Source organism: Pinus tabuliformis, chromosome J (assembly GCF_031772625.1).
Source record: "Pinus tabuliformis cultivar Carrire ecotype Pingquan chromosome J, CPIR1, whole genome shotgun sequence".
In the NCBI taxonomy this organism is placed as follows: domain Eukaryota; kingdom Viridiplantae; phylum Streptophyta; class Pinopsida; order Pinales; family Pinaceae; genus Pinus; species Pinus tabuliformis.
This window is the reverse complement of record NC_142295.1, coordinates 357333155-357353012: the sequence shown is the minus strand read 5'-3', so window position 1 is coordinate 357353012 and position 19858 is coordinate 357333155.

Genomic DNA, 19858 nt, shown 5'->3' with positions numbered 1-19858 from the left:
CAGAGTAGTTTCTTTTGGCCTTTTTCAAACTCTATAACTGAAAAAGTCCATCCGAGCATTTGTCACTTCGGGCTCGCTAATACATCGAAGGAGACTAGAGTCATCTTTAGCTTTTTCTCGACTCTTAAAAATTGAAAAAGCAAGTTGTGTCTAAAGCGTCGTCATATAAAATTCATTCTAAACGGAACATAATCACCCCTTATTCCTGCGTTGATCTTGAGGTTGAGAACATGGAACACGCCAACCAAGGGATTCCACATGATGGGAACCCTAGCCCTTTCTCCTCTTGGGGAGAAGTTGGTGCGCCCCACATGGCCACGTTGTCGCTTCCAGGACTGACAATTGGCCTGCCAGTTTGGCTATTCTCAACCACTGTAGTTCAGAACACCACGGTTCCTGAACAGTCGAGTCAACAGTTAGACCAGTCTAGAGCTACCCTCCAGCCTTCCACTTCTTATAAGCCTTCCTCCGATCCTTCTTCTTCGAAAGGTCAAGCCGCCGAAAGCGGAGCTCCCATAGAAAAGAAGAAGGAAAAGAAGAAGAAAGAAAAGAAGCAGAAGGAGCCAAAGGCACCTGGGGGCAAGCAAAAGGCATCTAAAAAAAATCCACACACAGCACGGACCGGGCCAAATCGCCATGTGTCATATGTAGAGGGGACCACCTCCACCGTGATTGTCCCGGTATTCCCCGGATACTAAGGGACTGGTCCCCTCGTTTGCACAGTTCGGAAGCGTCAACCTCTAACAACCAGGTGGAATGCTTACCGTCGACCAACGAAAGTGAAGGTTCTAGACAACGAAGGGGAATGAGATTCCCCTGCGAACTGTGTGAAGGCAATCACACCCTCCACCGTTGTCCCTTTTTAGACGAAGCAAAGAGAGTTTTGGAAGATCAACCGGTTACACCGTTGCTACTTCCTCCTGGATACCAAAAACTCGCGCCAAGTCCTTCGTTGGTCGAAAATACGGCTGCCCCGCTCATAGGGCCAGCTAAAGTGTCAGTCACTGAAAATGAACCTACTGAATCCGGACCGGACGAAAGTCCAAAGGTCGAGACGGCAGTTGACCCGGTTCTCCCTTCAGAAGTTTCATCTTCAAATACCACAGTCACTGAGGATTCATCTTCAGCTGACACCCCTACCGAAGAGAGTAAGGATGACACCGTCCAGATTCTTTTCATCAACACCGATTCTGATGAACATCAGGGCAATGTGCCCACTCCTTTATCGCAGGAAGGAGCATCGTCAGGATCATACCCGGCCATGTATTCGGTCCCACCACCAAGCAACCTGGTTGTGTCCTTTGATTGGAACCAACTAGGCAGACCCCGGTTACCAGCCAGTATACCATTTAGAATTATAGTCCAAATATACAAAATGGTGATGGCTGGGACTATCATTGATGAAGGGGCATCTGTGAGTATCCTGTCCTCTATTGCTTGGAAAGCACTGGGTTACCCAGCGCTTTTGCCTGAGATAAGGAATCTCTCGGGTTTTGACAAAGGAACCAGTCGACCATTAGGGATTCTACCTAATGTGCCTATTACATTGAAAGGGAAGGCTGTCAATATGAATTTGATGGTCGTCCAAGGACCCTTGGATTATAACCTACTCCTTGGACGAGACTACATATATTGCATGGAAGCAATAGTCTCCTCACTCTTTCGAATAATGTGTTTTCCATACGAAGGAAGAATGGTCAAGCTCGTAGACCAACTTTCATTTCCGGGATCACGCATCGCAAATAGTCACATACCTATCCTGAATGGTCTATTTGATCAAGAAAGGTCTCTACCTCCGGTTCTTCTTCCTGATGAGTGCGAGTGATTCGGTAAAGTAGGGCCGGAACCCAGGGGGCATGCATCCTGGTCTGCTGGGGTCAGAAAAAAACCTTGGGTGTAAAGTAGAAATTCCGCGGGAGAATATGACTAGTCCGTACCCCGTCCCCTCCTTCATCTTCGTAAAACAGAAGAGCCGGCAAGAGCTCTCATGCAGAAGAAGGGGCAGTTAGGAATGGGGTTGTTCTGGAAAAGGATTCTTTTGTCAAGGTTACTTGTTTGACAAAGGTCATTCACCTTTGTCTAAATAAGTAGGCTCTGCCAAAGAAGGGGATCCGTTTGCGGCAGCAAGTAGTAACCATCTTTGGGTAAAAGGCAAGCCTCACCCATTAAAACAAATGATTTAAAGGATAAGTAGGGGCAGCCTCCAAAGAAAGAGATTCTATTGCTGCAACAGATTGTAACCATCTTTGTGTAACCTAATGATAGACATCGCCGAAGAAAGAGTTTCATTTGCGGCAGCAAACAAAACCATTCTTTGGGTAACCAGAAAGAGGTAAGCCTCACCCGTTGAAAACAAGGGTTTTTGACGGACAAGTAGGGGCGACCTTGAAATTAGACTTACACCTGGGGGCATGCAAACCTCTTGGAATGCAAGCACGGGCGGCTATTTTTTTTTTTAGTTTTTTAGGTCCCCCCTTTAAACCTGTAGGTCTAACCCGTTAAACTCGTAGGATTAGCCGATACCCAGCTTGCATAAAGAGAGGATATGGAGCAAAGCATAGCGAGAGGAAGCTCCTTAAAAAATAGCGAGCAACCTACCAGGAGACCTTCCTACTTTATGACTGGTAAAAACACGAGCAGTTTTGGCAAAGTTCATGCTCGTTAAAAAATAAACGCAAGATCCGAGAAGTTTTAACGCGGAATTCATGCTCGTAAAAAAATAAACATAAGCATGTGAGCAGGCTTCCCCCCCAAAGTTCAAGCTCATCCAGAAAAAATGAACCGGTAAATAACCATTTGAGACCGTAAATTCATCAGCCATAAAAAGCCTTGGTCGTGTTTGTGCACCGTCACCTCCACTTTTCATTTGGCCGATCATTCACATCCACTTGATTGTTTACCTATTTTGAGGGACAGCTGCGAAGAGTGATTTCACCTAGCTGTCCTTATGACACTGCCGTGATTGGAAAATTCCAACCTGTACCTGGAATCTGCTGCTATCCCTGTTTATCACTCGTTCCTCAAAATACGAGTCTTCTTTGAGCTCTTTTCACTAACTCGTAAAATATGAAAAGTTTGCCGAGTTTTGGCCTTCCAGCTCGTTAAAAGGACCGGAAGAGCTATCCCTCCTCTAGATTTTAATCTTTTTGGACCTGAGGGATTATTGCACAAAAAGATCGAGTGCTTGTCTAGTTCGGCTCGATAAAGATATCGAACATTCATCCCTTCTGTATTGTTTTATACTTTTTCGGACTTAAGGGATTAGATGACGAAAAAGGACCCCTGGAGTCCACTTTATGTACCCTTTTCAGACTCTCTAAAAATGAAAAGGACCGAGTTGTCTTTGTCGCTGGGCTCGTTAAAAATATTAGATAGCGACAAACTTGTCTTTAGACAAGAACGAGTTTCCCTATCGTTAAGCTCGTTAAAACATAGCGATGGGCTTGCCCGAAGGGCAGGTTATAGAACAAGCATATGTTATCCTCCTCAAGCTTGACAAAAATAAAGAGGTACTGATCAGAAATGACTGGGGAAAATTTGGGAAGAACCTCAAAGCTTAATGGTAGCAAGTCGCTCTTGAACATGACACTTTTGCCTCCGTAAATATCGGGTTGGGTTATTATCATTCACCGGTCCCTTCACTATGGTCTCGCCATACCATCCATACATGGCGTAATGCTACCGATCCATCACATCAGTGTCGTTATATGTTCAAGAGATGTCATTCAGAAAGTGTCAACCAGGTCCCATCCACTACCATACATCATCTTTCATCCTTCCATGACCGCCACCCTGAATCATATTTCACAGATCGTTTTCACCATCATCACTAGCTCCGTTCCGTGTCACTGATGTGGGATTCATTAAGGCCCCCCTTTGACGGATCACTTCTTGTCGACATCAGCTCACTATCCAAGAAGTTGATCTAGGAACACCCCCTCAGTACTTTGAAGCTTGCATGCCTCAATGGCAAGTTTCTCACTTCCGGCGATAGGTATACATTAATGACCTTCAACCAGGAGACTTTGCGTGGTGTTCGACGTCAGATCCTATATTCACGCCACGTGAATTGTGCTGCAGTACCTTGAGGGTCATCATCATTATCGGTGATTCCTCTCGCGCTTGTTAACAGTTTACATTATTGACTGGTAATCAAGCGATGTCTTTCCATGTTCGACTTCAAGAAATTCTCACATGGATCGACTTGTACTAGAGTGAAGATCGGACAAGTTTGAAGACCCCGGATCTAGTTTCATCCATCCGGGCTGCGATATATATTCAGAAGATAAAAACATAGACATGTGCAGCAGATGATCATCCTACTAAAAGGATGATAATTAAAAGCAGAGAATTATCAGTCTATTATCAGACGATCATCTGTTTATGTACAGCAAATGTATTTATAAAGCTGAGCATGGGAAATGCCCACATCAGCTAGATCATGAAAAGAAAGTATGAAAAGATAATGTATTGTATTGTATTTTGTTACAGGTCACCTCCCGACGATTGAATGAACTTCGGATCCTCCTAATAAAGCATTTCACCCGATAAATGACCTCATACATTAGGGGGCAACTGTTATAGACATTTTTGTGCCTTACAGCATGGAGCATGAAATGTCAATAATCTGAGGGATCCAAAGTCCCTAAACATGTTGTTCCTACCCCTAGAGGAACAAGGTTAGCAAACCACTGCACTTCAGATCAGTTCTCCACTGAAAAACACTCAAAAACAGGTCAATTTTGGATCAAAGCAGCTGCTCCACTAAGCATCTGCGCTGAATGTCAAAAGCTCTATGGTGTACCTGCGCTGCATAGCAAGTGCAACAAAGGCTACCTGCGCTGGGCATACTTTGACATGTGGAGGAATCTTTTCTCAATGTGCCAGTGCCCAGGAAGCTTCCAAAATGACACTTGGATCAGAAGATTCGCCTAATAATGAGTAAAGAGGTTCTAAAACTCCAAGTGGAAGGTAGAAACTCCGAGTGGACTCAAGGACTGAAGAACAACTGGAGTTGAAGAGGACAACAAGTCACACATCAAGCTGACTTATCTTCACTCCAAAACTCTATATAAGGATCTCGTCCCATGGGATCTAGAGGCCGGAATTTTGTGCAAAGAATTGCTGTTGGTTTACAGTTGTGAGTATTGGGTGATTGCTTGAGGGAGGTGAAGAGGAGATTTCTTTCCGTCGGGAAGGTGATGCTGGATTGAACCTCTCATGGTTGTATCACCGCCTGAACCTTACTTCCTTATATTAATAAAGCATTTGAGGTTCTTCTATTCGCATGTGTTTCAATGGTGTATTGTCTTACTTGCGTATTTGATTTATGCTAATCCTTGAATCAATTATGAATGCATGCTTCTTGTAGTTTCCTTTTCTTGTCTTGTTCGCAGGATCTCGTGTAGCTGGGCCTGTGAGAAGACTTGGAGCTGGGAGCGAGCGGCAAATAGAGGAGATTGGATCGACCATTTGCGCAAGACATCGGTAAGTGGATCTCTTCCTTTCATCTCTTGCATGTCATAAAGAAGTAACTTTAGATAGCTTTGCTTCAGCTGTTGCTAAGGAACTATCACCCTTAGAGTGGGATAGGGTCATTCCATGTTGGATACTTTTCCCCACAACAATCTCGCCCATGTTTAATGTGGCAGACCTATTTCCATACACTACTGGTCCAGAGGAAGACAATACAACATTGCCTACACAGGACACACAGGAAGGAAGTGAGACTTGGATGAGAAAGATGCCTTACGCTCAGCCCCTTGAGATCAAGAGGATTCTTGACACTCAGGTGGCCAAGCGAACTCGGCGGAAGGAATATCTACAATATCTGGTCAAGTGGAAGAATCGTCCCATTGAGGACAGTGCATGGCTTAACGCCAGATAGATACAACAGGTAGGCTATTTAGTCGAGAAGCTCATGGATGGGAGTAATGAAACTTTCTTACCCCGAGAGCCTGAGACAGGAGCATCTAGCTAAGGGCACCATGACCGGGTGTTGGCCTTAGCTAAGGAGAAGAGGTTCATCAGTATTTAAATTTCATTTATGTTTGTTAATTAAAAATAGTGTTAGGAACTTGTTTTATGTCATTGTCAGTTAATAGGTATTTAGGGTCAACACAGTTAGGTGGAGGTGGTTACAGCCACACGGTTGTCTGGTCTTTCTTTAGTTTATTTTTACAGTTATTTACTTTTGAAAAAAAAACAAAACAATAGAAAGAAATATATTATCTCTATATTCTACAGAACGAGAAAAATTAAAACAACAAGATAGTTATCAACTGTATAACTGAAGAAGCAACTGCAAACAGTTTGCATAACCATATTGTAACTTTACAAAACAGAGGTACCACAATGTGGAGAGGGTTTGAAATTTTTTAGTACAGAAGAATAATAAAAAGAGATATGTTTTTCATTCCTGAATCCATCTGTGAATTACTGTGTCATTATCTAATTTTCTATCATCCGTAATGTAAAGACAACTGTAACATTTACCAGGAATCCTTCCAGATTAAACAAAGATGAAGTTCCAGTAATCAAACGACAAGTAGAAATACAATTTCAAAAATCGAATACAGACAGGGGCATAATATTAACGTGAAGATTGAGCAAACGGTTCTAGTCATTTCGACAACCTACAGAAGTACCAGAGTGCACTACAGCCGAGGCCATTCGATAAATAGATATAAGCACAACGAAGAGCATCCATAAAATAGGTAACCTTGTACACCAAAATTCTTTTCATTCATCTTTAAAAAGTATTACAGTATCAAAACCCACATATAAACAAGTTCTAAAGTCCAGCGAACCTAAGGCCGAACAAACCCTTCCCGCGGAGTAGAACAGAGAAACGAGGGTTAGGGTTATAACCCTGGAATCATTACAGACTATTGAAGAAACAACAACACCAAATACAACTGAACTCAAAGTCGTAACTACCATCAACCAGACAACGATGCAACAGAGACCCAGGTCAACTAACTACCCTACGGAAGGAACAATTAAAGAAACCCTTGACTAAACGAGTTGCAGCAAGGAATGATCCTACCAGTTCTAGTCGAAGGATGGGCCGAGTAGCACTCCAACCAGGAGTCACAACGACTTTCATAGAAACCATGAAAAAACATTAGCATCATCACCTGAAAGCTAAAGGGGAAGAAAATGGATAACTGACAGCAAGGGAGAAGAACCGCTGAAAGAACTTACCAGTTCAACAGCCAACGCTGGACGAAGAAACCCGCACTAGGGTCACGGCCATCACAAGAAACCCTGCTCGCAAGGAGCAGTAACTGTTAGCACACAAGAAAAACTATGAATGCAACATTTAGCAAAGAACAAATTCATACCTTGCCGAAGTTGATTGAAACCCAGAGGAAAGGGTTGTTTTGAGGCCGCAACCTGCGTTCACAACATGCAGATTAATCAAACAAACAAATAACCATATAAGTAGCGAAAGAAACCATTAAGAAAGCTCAACAGAACACATGAGGAACGAAGGAGAGACAATGATCACCGAACCACCGAAAGAGCAGAGAAACCCTCACAATAAAGCCAACAGTCAAGTGACAAAGCCAAGCTAATGAGAAGGTGAACATAAACACTAGGCATAGTTACCCACTTACCAACAAAGAAGCCATAATCGGCGCAAACAAAGCATCGACTTGTAAATAGTTACAATCACCCACAAAACCGTAGAGCTCTCACACCAAATGGAGCAGAATGAAAATGACAGAGAATAACAAACAAACTAGGGTTTAGCCAAGAGTGGAAGGAAACCCGAGGCCAGGACAACTGTCCTCTCAGTGTACAGAGAAATCAATACAAACATCAATGCAACCCAAAATATCAGTGCTAATCCTTGTTTAACAAACTAATTATATGATCATTGATTAAATCATTTGCTGAGTAATAATTATTGTGGTGATTAAATCATAAGTCATGGGCTGGTCCCATCATATTGTCTTCAAGTGCTTGCACCTAGTACATGGCATGTGTTAGAGTAAAACATTAAAAAGTTAAAGTCTATTGGAGTATTTTGGTGCCATGGAATTTTATTGGTTTTATAAATATATTTATTTCAATTTTTTACGTATATATTTACATATTTATGTGCTATCAATAAAATGCATTATTTATAAATGAGAAAAAGTGTGAACGCAATTTTGATCATTTTTTTCAATTGTGTTTACATGTAACTCAATACTTTGGTTTACAAATTATAAAAAAATGTACTCTAAAGTTCAAGACTTCAGGCTAGATTATTCTGCTTGAGTTTAGAAATGGTTTTTTTGTCAACATTTTTTTCTTGGATTAGTCTAAATGTACTATATCTAATAGTTTTGTATTATATGTAATAGTTTAGTCAACATTTATTTCTTGGATTAGTCTATATGTATTATATGTATTAAATGTATGTAATATGTTGAGGCATCCCATATACGTGCCCCAACTGTAGGCAGTGCAATGGGTTTTGTGATATGTGGTCAGGCTTGTGATAGATCATGTAGCCCACCAAGAGTTGACATTCCACTAATAGATCCTGCCTCCAATGTCATTCCAAGTGTTTGAGACAATGTTTCTATCTTTTTTGATGATCATGCTACCTCTAGTGGACCTTCTTCGCCTATTTCAAGTACACCTCCTGTATTTTAAGTCCTCTTTAAACATTATGTGTTTATGTCTTGAAATTGTCTTTAATTTTTAAATTGTCTTCAACAGATGGGTTTGAATTTAATGTATATGTTATTATGATTCTAGTTTGTTAATTATATATGTTAAATTATGTTTTTGATTTGCAATCCCTCAATAGGTTGAAGTTAAGGATCAAAGTGAAACATCGATCCCTCTGTGGGATGATTCTACAACTCATATCACATTGGAGAATGTTACAAACCATTATAATATGTGGATCACAAAAGAGATACATAACATCTCTACGAGTTCATCAACTTGTCATAGTTTGTCTTTGATGCTGGATAGCATAAATAGGTTGATCGAGACATACTAAAGGTCGGGCCCACAATGCCACCTCCTACAGTCCATAGAGATTATTAGGAGGCATGAGGTTAGAGGCCTAGATACTTGGGAGGTGGTGAAAGAGACCACCAAGGACATTAATGTTTGTGGGGAGTTTTTCGATATCCCTCTGGATCACCCTACTAGACATAGAGGTTTGATTCCACTGAAATATTTTAGGAATGTTGATGAAACCCCTTTTTTGTATGATAGATTCATTGGATCTTAGGGCCATTTCCCCCACCATGACCAGGTTTCCATTTATTTTTCCAAGAATTTATATGCAGAGTTTGTGTTACATATGAGGTTAGATTACATTGATATTGGATCTCATTATTATGAACCCAGCTTGGGACATAGTTATAAGTGTGATGGAGCTCGTAGGGACCTTGGGAATGTATCACCACCTCTGAGATTCTTTCCACTACCATCTCAGATCTTGGTATTACCAACAGAGCTAGAATAGTTAACACAACTCAATGGTGAGACCAAGGAGACTATTGCAAACATCATGTAGATGACACTGGACAATGTGCATGTTGCATTGGATGGAGATATTAGGAGACCACCACCATTTCCTCGTGACCTACTAGTTCCCTTATATGATGATGCATTTCTCATGAGTTTTCCCTTCAACCAAATTTTGACATATACATGTATGTATCATGATAATTGGAGGGTGCAAGACCTGAGTGACACAAACCAAATATATATATATATATATATATATATATATATATATATATATATATATATATATATATATAACTTTTGGCTCTTATGATCAAATTATGCATAATTAATTTTATTAATTTATATTTTGTATTAGATTGCATTTATATTAATATGTTCATGATAACATGTAGAGACAACCTAGCTACATGGATGAGCTTATGATCTCATTTGAGGGGTAGTTGATCAACAAGGCCATCCTAAACCAGAGCATGTTTCCATGGATTCTCCTGCACCTCCACCTCAAACTCATATGTTCACTAATGTGGAGGAGAGTCACTATGTACAACCACATTGACCAACATTTAGTGTAAACATTTTTATTCCTAATATTTCAACATTTTCTTTTTTTAAGTTACACATATATGCTAATTAATTTGTAAACTAATTACAATTTTTCCTTGCCATTATGTACACAGGCCCATATGCATAGTGTAATTGATGTCACTATTATGTGGAGACATGAGTGGGATGCTAGATTTAGAGGCACTGACGATGCAGGTTAATCAATACAGGCCCCAATCATTGAGCCATAGGCAGGGGAGCACCAAACCCAGATTCATCAGAGCCCCATCCTATCTCACTTAGATTTGGACTCGACTAAGGTTAGTAGATTCATGTATATTTAATTACAAATGTGGTTCAAGATCATTTATTTCCATATTTTTTATTTTATACAAATAATAATGTAATATATAGGTCAAAAAACAATATATGACAACATTTCTACAATTTTATATAATGTTATCAACTTTCCTCAATTTGCAAGTAGTTATCCAAGTATTTCAATCAATTCTTTATGATTTGAATAAGTTTAGTTCAATATTTAAAAACTCAAATATGATTAAAATAAGTTATATTCAATTTTAAAAGATGTGGAGATGTAAATTTTATGAATACAAGTTTTATTCAATTTTATTTTGTTTCAGGTTATTGACAAAGGTTTAGTCATAATGCACATCATTAATAATTTTTTTGTGCTTACACTAAAATCAATGCACAATGTTAAACTAATTACCTTGAAATTAATGTACACCATATATCTAGCTACATCAAATCAGAAATCAACATCTTCTCTGAAATCAATGCATCTAACGCAAACAATAAAATAGGATGAGAAATCAACATCTAAACTAAAATCAATGCATCTAATGCGAAAACTAAAATAATATTAGAAATCAACATCTACACTAAAATCAATGCATCTGATGCTGCAAGAATTAAAATAGGATTAGAAATAAACATCTACACTGAAATCAATGCATCTAGTGGTAGCAATCAAATAGGATTAGGAATTAACATCTACACTAAAATAAACGCATCTGATGCAAGCTCAATCAAACAATATTAGAAATTAACATTTTTAATGAAATTAATGCATCCAATGCAAACAATGAAATAGAATTAGAAATCAACATCTACACATAAATCAACGCCTCTAATGAAAGAAATAAAATAGGAATAGAAATCAATATTTGTACACTAAAATCAATGCATTTAGAGAAAGATTTTTTCTTCCCTCTCTCCCCCCTCCATCTATATCGATATATCCCTCCATCTCTTGTTCATTGTATCTCTATATTAGCCTCCGAGACACATATGCTCTCTAACTTCATATCTATCTATCTCTCCCTCCCTCCCTCTATCTCTCTCTTCTACCCTCTCTCCCTCTTCCATTTATATCTCTATCTCCCTTGATCTCCAATATTGTTATTTATTGCATTCATTTCTTCGTTAGCCCTTTTAATGATATCTATATTCTCTTGAATTAGCTCCATGTGGTCACAATTATTGCCCGCCATATTTATTATTCTATTCCAAACTATTCCTTTTGTGAATTTAAATATGGATTTACTCAGGTGTTCCCTTTTCAACACATCCATCTTTGCTTTGATATACTAGTAATCCTCTTGTTTCCAAGAGAGTTCCATTTTTATGCTCCCCAATTCTTCTTCCTCTTGTTTAATTCTTTCTTCTAGCTAGAGAGTAGAGTTTGGAATTTCTTGGAATCATCTAACACCGTCATTGTTTCAACTTGTCCTACCAAAGTGTTGAGAAATGGCAACAAGAAATTCCAGTTTAGTTTTTCCTTGAATTAAACTGTGAATTAAAATCGAATTCTATTCTCACAGCAACTTGTAAATAGTTAATTAAGTTTAATTAACTTAATTAGCTTAGGAATTTCGAGTTGGAAGTCTTTTGGAAGTCATGTATATGTTCCCCCTAAATTGTAGGCATCCAGTATGAGTTTAAATTGAGTTTTAATTAGATAACTCAGTTTACTGAGTTATGGTCAGTTAAATTAGTTCTAACTATTTGTGGAACTAATAGAGGACTAATAGTCCGTTGGTGCATTGATGCATCTACAAGTGTTACTCCAATTAACTAAAGATTCCCACATGAGAAACCCATGCATGTAATTTCAAAGAAAGACCCAGTTGAGACTAGAGTACAGGGATATTGTACTATGAGTTGTATGATTTTCTAAGTTGTAAATATCATGCATGCGATAAGGAAGAAGACCAAATTAGGATTGTGCAGTTTTGGAAGCATGAATTCGCTTTAAATAAGGGCTATTCATCCTAGGAATTGTGCAAGGAAGTAGGGGATTGGTAGGCAGTGGAAATTGGCTAAATGTTGGCTAATAGCGGGCTTGTGAGCTAAAGTGTTAAGAATACTTGTGTGCAATTATTCTTGTGTGAAAAATATTTGGATCTTCAATCATGTTTCTGATTAATGCAATACATATGGGCAAGGCTTTGAGCAGTGACTTTCCCTAGGAAAACTCATTGTGTTATGCACCATTAATTTTTCTTCTTCTTGTTCATATTGTTTTCATTGATCTATTGCCTTCCGTTGGTTGAAAGTAGAAGTAGATTCTTGTCCTATGCTTTAGTAAATTGCATGAGCTTGTGAATCTATAGGAAATTCTACATGGTATCGGAGCTAAATTCAATATACTAGAGGAGATTTCAAAGTTTTGAGTTTTGGGTTACAGGTGAAATTCAAATTTGCAATACATAATTTAGGATCGGTAGATGGAATTCTTACAGTGTGCGGCTCGAGTATTCCTTGGAAGGAAACTCAAATTTTATAGCCCATAGGGGGAAAATGGAGGCTATGATGGAGGATAATAGCTTAAAGGACTTCGTTTATCAATATATTCCTAAAACAACATCATTGGATGCATAGAATCGGGCTGAATGGAATAAGTGTGTGGCGAAGGCAAGGTAGATAATCCTTGAGGAATTTCAAGACCACATTGTCTCAAGTCTCCATGAAAAGGAAACTCTGTATGTTATGTCGAAATCATTGACAGACTTGTATCGGAATAGTAGGGACCAAAGGAAATTAGCACTGAAAGGTGAGACTATTCCAAAGTCAAAATGGAGAGAGGCAAGACTATTCCAAAATACTTGACCAAGTTCACTCAATGTCATGATGAGCTTGGAAGTGTTGGAATCATGGTTGCTGAGGATGATATGGTGAGTCTTGTTAATTTGGGACTCCCAAAGAGTTGTCATAGTTATGAGGACTCTATCAATGGTCGGGAGAAGCTTCCAGATTGGGAATGACTGTGGTCGAATTTGATGCATGAGGAGATCAGGAGGAACATTAGGGATGTTCATCAAAGACTAATGATGAAGTGAATTATGCCTTACTGATTAAGGTGAGGAAAGGGAAAGGGAAAGATTCCCATTCCAAGTCAGATTCTTGTCATGGAGGCAAGAAGAAACAAATGACGAAAGTGAAATTATTTCATTGTCATAAGCTTGGCCATTTTTCTACAAATTGTCCACTTAAGAAGTCCAGGTGTAAGTCTTTAGGAGGAGCGGCGGGTGAGGCTTTAGCCTCTCAATTCGAATTGGACTTTTCCCTAATTGCATGCATGGTGTCCTCAATGATGGGAAGTGCATTGTACTTAGACAGTGGAGCTTCATTGTACATGACTAGTGATGAGGCATTATTCAGTGACCTAAAGGAGAAATATCTCCAAATGCGTATCGAGATGGACGATGATGGGAGGTATAGTGCTACTGGATTGGGCATGATTACTTTTTAGAGGGAGAATGGGGCTCCACTCACCTTCAATAATGTTATGTATGTGCCCGGGCTGAAGAAGAACTTGGTATCCATTGCCATGTTTGAGGATAAAGGCTATGATATTATATTCTTGAAATGAAAGGTGTTCCTTCAACACATAGCTGCGGGTCAAGTAAAAAGGATAGGGATTCAGGTGAAGAATCTCTATAAGCTATAGGTAGAGGATTGTGTTGCTTTGAGCACAAAAGAAGAGATGGTGTAGAGCGGAGACATTGGCAAGTTGTGGCCAAGGATATTAGGTCACTTGCATCATGGGGCTTTGAAGATCATGCAGCAAATCTCTGTCGGTTTTCCCAAAGGTACGCTAGAGAAAGTTGATACATGCAAGGGGTGTACTTTGGGTAAATACACCAAGTCTTTCTTTAACGACGTAAACAGTCAAGAAGAAGCTTTTCTAGAGTGATTCCATTTAGATATGTGTGGACCATTCTCAATAGCATCCATGGCCAGACACAGGTATTATGTTATATTTTTTGATGGATTTTCTAAAAAATATTGGATATTTTTCATGGAGAAAAGGGATCAAACCTTCATAATTTTTGTGATTTTAAAGAATTGGAGGAGAAAGAGTCAGGAAAGAAGGTTAAATATCTATGGAGTGATAATAGTGGTGAGTATGTCTCAAACGAGTTTAAGAACTTCTATGCAGCAGAAGGAATTAAACAGGAGTTGACAACACCCCATAACCCTCATCAGAATAGGGTGGTTGAGAGGAAGAACAAAAGCATAATAAGGGAAGAGAGGGTGATATTTCATGATCAGGGTCTCCCACTACACTCATGGGCTGAGGTGTGTAATGCAACAGTTTATGTTCAGAACTGTGGCCTACATCTGATACTTGGGATGAAGACACCAGAGGAGGCTTATTCTGGTAAGACGACAGTCGTTCGTCACTTTGAGATTTTTGGGTCATCAATATATTTCCATGTGACCAAAGATGCATGGAAGAAGCTTCAGCTAACAAGAAAGTTAGGTATCTTTATGGGGTACACTGATACACCTCACAACTATCAAGTGTAATTGTTGACTAGTAGGATGATAGTGGTTCGCAGGGATGTTAGATTCGATGAAGAGAAGGCCATATGAGTTTCCCTTGAGAGGGAGATTCAACTACATGTGATTGAGGATATTTTAGCTCCTAAGGTTGAGGAGGCTTATATTGATGTGGAGCAGCCACATACAGAGGATCTGAGAGTGGAGACATCCACTTAGGCAACATCTTCTAGAGTTGGGAGAAAGCGCACTAGAGAGGCAAATAGATTATTGTCAGATGCTAGAGATAATGTGGGAGGTGTTGGCATTATGTTTTCTGGTATGACTGTATGTTACAGATGTTGTACTTGATGGAAACTCCAGTGGTAAGGTTCTCAGTTTGTTGAAAATTAAGAAGGACGCAGGCAATCGGTTCAGAAAGTGCGTCCCCGCAGGTATACCATGCAGAACCCGCGTCCAGGGACGCCGGCCAGCCGTTCAGGGGGTGCGTCTACCCAGTGCACACATTTCAAGGCAGAGAAAAGCACGTGGGGGTTTCTAGTGTGGTATCTAGCCGACGGTTTTGTGTTTCTATGGTGTCGGCTTGTGGTATTGTTCCATGTTTTGGGGAGGAGCTTGCCTATATAAAGCAAAGGAGTTCATTTGGATTGTGCAATTGTCTTGGGTTGAATATCTTATTTGGTGAGATCTAGTCCAGATCTAAGAGGGCGAATCTTCTAATGGACTGTGATCGCTATGGCGCATGATCAGATCTGTAGATCTGACTGATTGGGTTTGTCCTAAAGCCTTCATATCATTTATATCTGAAGGGTCGCAGGTTCAGTGAAGGGAAAGTGCGCCGGGACGCAGGTACTGTAAAGAGCAAATGCGCCGAGACGCAGCACAGTAGAGAGAGACCTGCGTGGGGACACAGGGCGATCAAGGTTCAGGTGCGTCTCTGAAGCAGAAGGACGTGGCGCGATAGCTTTTTTAGGTGCGTCTCTGTAGAGAAAGACGCGGCGCGATAATATCTTTGGGTGCGTCCCTGAAGCAACAGAACGCAGAGCAGTCAAAGGAACAGTGCGTGGGAACGCAGCAGAGTAGAAGGATATCTGCGTGTGGACGCAGAGTAGCAGAAGGTTAACGGCATCTGGTCGCAGGCCTCAGAAAGAAAAATTGCGTCTTTGTTTTAAGATGTTCTGTTGATTGAATTTCTCTGTTGATAAGGTGTTCTGGGTTGGTTCTGTTATTGCTGATCTGATATCTGTAGTGGTCTATATCTGTTATGTACTTGTTGATCATCTGATGCTTTATAAAAGGAAGTAGGGGGTTGTAGCTCCCTTCCAGGAGTAGACTGGAAAACGAGAAAGAGAGAGAGTTGTAGCTCTCTGCAGGTTGCAGTCTGCGTACTGGTAAAGGACTGCAGCAGTACAAAATCATTGTAAAAGAAGTTTCTAAATTGAAAGAAGATAGAGACATATTGCAGCAGGTGGTTTTCACCCACATTGGGTTTCCACCTTACATCTTGTGTTCTTTGGTGTGACTATCTGTTTTTTTTTATGCTCATTATTTTATGGTACTGACATGCAAAAATAATTCAAAGATCAAATAAGGAAGATTTATTAAATTGCTTGATAATACTGATTCACCCCCCCTCTCAGTATTATTTCCAACAATTGGTATCAGAGCAGGTCCTTCAGAAAAGCTTGATCGCTTGAAGGTAGATCGTTCATCATGAGCAACTACGAGAGAGAAGCATCAATCAGGCCACCGATTTTTGATGGGACAAACTTCAATTATTGGAAGGTAAGAGTTACTGCATATCTTCAATCTCTTGGTACAGAAGTTTGGGACATTGTAGAAACAGGCTATGCTTTTCCTTCAGCTACTCCTACAGATCCAGCTGAGAAAAAGAAGTATGAAACAAATGCAAAAGCAGTCAGTACTTTATTAGGAAGTATATCCCAAACAGAATTCATGAAGGTAATGCACTTCAAATCAGCAAAAGAGATATGGGACAAAATGATCACGAGCTATGAAGGAGATGAACAGGTAAAACAAGCTAAACTTCAAACTCTCAGGATTCAATATGAGACTCTCAAGATGTATAATGATGAAAGTGTGGCTAATTATTTTCTTCGGGTAGATGAGATTGTTAATTGTATGAAAAATTTGGGTGAAGAAATAAAAGAGGCTATAGTAGTTCAAAAGATTCTAAGATCATTATCCCCCAAGTTTGAATCTAAAGTATCTGCAATAGAAGAAAAGGAAAATCTCCGTGTTCTCACTATGTCTCAGCTACATGGAATTCTAACTGCTTATGAAATGAGAAAGGGAGGTCCATCAGACAGAAGGGAAGCTGCTTTTAAGGCATCAGGCAAAGAAGATTACTATGAAGCAAGCCATGTTCCAGAAGAAGAGGAAGAAGAATCAAATTTTGTCAGAAATCTTCAAAGGGGTTCTGGAAGGTTCAGAGGTAAGCTACCTTTCAAATGCTTTGCTTGTGGAAGAGTAGGTCATTATGCTGCAAAATGTCCTTATAAGGATAAAGGAAAGGAACCTGCTAGATGGAACAAGAAACAAAGTGCAAATAAGAAAAGCTACTACACCCATGAAGATAGTGATGGCTTATCAAACAGTGATGAAGATGAACAAGGTAATAAATATACGCTGTTAATGGCATTTGAAGATGATGATTATGAGGATGCTGTAGATGTGGATAATCTCTATGATGAAATTACTAGACTCAAGAGATGTATAGAAGAAAAGAATGTGATCATTGATACTCTACAATTTCAAATTGATGAAAAGGAAAAACATCTTGAAAAACTAGAAGGTGAAATTGTTGGTCTCAGAAAAGAAATTGAGAAAACAAAAGCTATTAATCTTAAGTTTGTCAAAGGATCTGAAACTTTGGATGAGATTATCAATGTGCAGCGGTCTCCTCTAAACAAGACAGGTTTGGGCTATAATGGAGAAACCTCTCAAGCATCCACCTCAAAAAGTTATCTTGATGCAGCAAGAAGAAATGAGCAAAAGAACAATGAAGATAATCAGGTAAAGCAGGGACGAATTACAAACAGAAACTATCAGGGGCAATCCATCTTAAGGGTGAACAAAAGCTACAACCAGCCACAGGTAAAATCTTCTCAGTTTGGTTCAGGAATAGATGAAAATAGAAATTACAATCAGTTGGTTGGTAGATTCAATAACCGCAAAAGCTTCTTCAATGGACAATGCTTTTCTTGCCATAACTTTGGTCACAAAGCAGCTCAATGTGTTGCATATAAAACAATCATGACTAGGGAAGCTCAAAAACAAAGAAGTATGATTACAAAAAGGACCTATAACAACTTTTCGGCTCTTGAAAATGAAGTTGAATGTTCTATTTGCAATAATTTTGGTCATGAAGACTCTGAATGCAGGAGCAGGTTTCAGGAGAAAAAGGAACAAGAAGGGAAAAAGGAACAAGCCACAAGCACCAAAACATGGAGAATAAAGGAACCTCAAACAGAAAGATGTGGGATAGCATTTTATGCAGAAGGACAGGAAAATCTATGGTACATTGACAGTGGATGTTCGAAACATATGACAGGTGATAAAGAAAAACTTGAATCTTATTCTACTTTAGAAAAGGGAAAGAAAGTTTCTTTTGGAAATGATACTCCTGCAACTATAAAAGGAAAAGGTATTGCTCCTTTAAAAGAGAAGGTCAAGGCTGGAAATGTTTTGTATGTTGATGGATTGAAGCATAATCTACTAAGTGTCAGCCAGATGTGTGATCAAAGAACCGAGGTTATTTTCAGATCGAATGGATGTCTTGTTCGTGATCTTGATACAGGTAAAACAGTACTCAAAGGCAAAAGAACTCCAAATAATCTGTACATATTTGAAGAAGGACAACAACAATGCTATCTAAGCAAGGATGAAGAGCACTGGTTATGGCATCGAAGGTTGGGACATCTAAGCTTCTCACAAATAAGGAAAGCATGCAAATATCAGGCGGTTCGTGATCTTCCAGATATCAAAATTCCTGACAACACCATATGCAGATCATGTCAGTTTGGAAAACAAACCAGGACTAACTTTCCAGAGAAAGAAGGATCAGCTAGCATGCCTCTTGAGCTAGTACATACAGATACATGTGGTCCATTCAGGAAAAGAACACCTAGAGGAGAGGAATACTTGATATTATTTATTGACGATTTCTCCAGGTTTGTCTGGTTAGGACTCATGAAGCACAAAGATGAAGCATTCGAAAAATTCAAGTCCTTCAAAGCCTTGGTTGAAAATGAATCAGGTCACAAAATTAAGTGCCTCAGATCCGACAGAGGTGGGGAATTTACTTCAAATGAATTTTTCGATTTCTGTGATGAACATGGGATAAGGAGAGAATTCTCTACAGCTAGAACTCCTCAGCAAAATGGAGTTGTTGAAAGAATGAACAGAACAATCCAACAAATGGCTCGTGCTATGCTTGATGAATCAGGAACTCCCGCAACTTTCTGGGGTGAAGCTGCACATGCTGCGGTTATTATTCTCAACAAGACAAATGTCCGGGTGAACAGCACTCAAACTCCTCATGAGCTCTGGAGTGGTAAAACTCCTTCGGTAAAGCACTTCAAAATCTTTGGGAGCAAATGCTATATCAAGAATACTGATGAGCAGCTTGGCAAACTTGAACCTAGAGCAGATGAAGGCATTCTTCTTGGCTATTCTCCACATAGCAAAGCATACAAATGCTACAATAAAAGACTTGGCAGAATTGTTGACAGCATTGATGTAGTGGTTGATGAGAAGGGATATATTCCTAGGCAAGTACATCATGAAGATATAGAAGAAGATGAAGGCTACCCTCAAAGACAGAATGATGAAGAAGAAGAACCCCAAGGAGAACCTCAAGAAGAACCAGAGGAGCAGACAAGAATAGAAGAGAAAACTCCATCCATATATGTTCAGAAGAATCATCCAGAATCTCAGATTGTGGGGCAGAAAGAAGCAGGTGTACAAACAAGAAGAACAGTTGCAGAAGCCT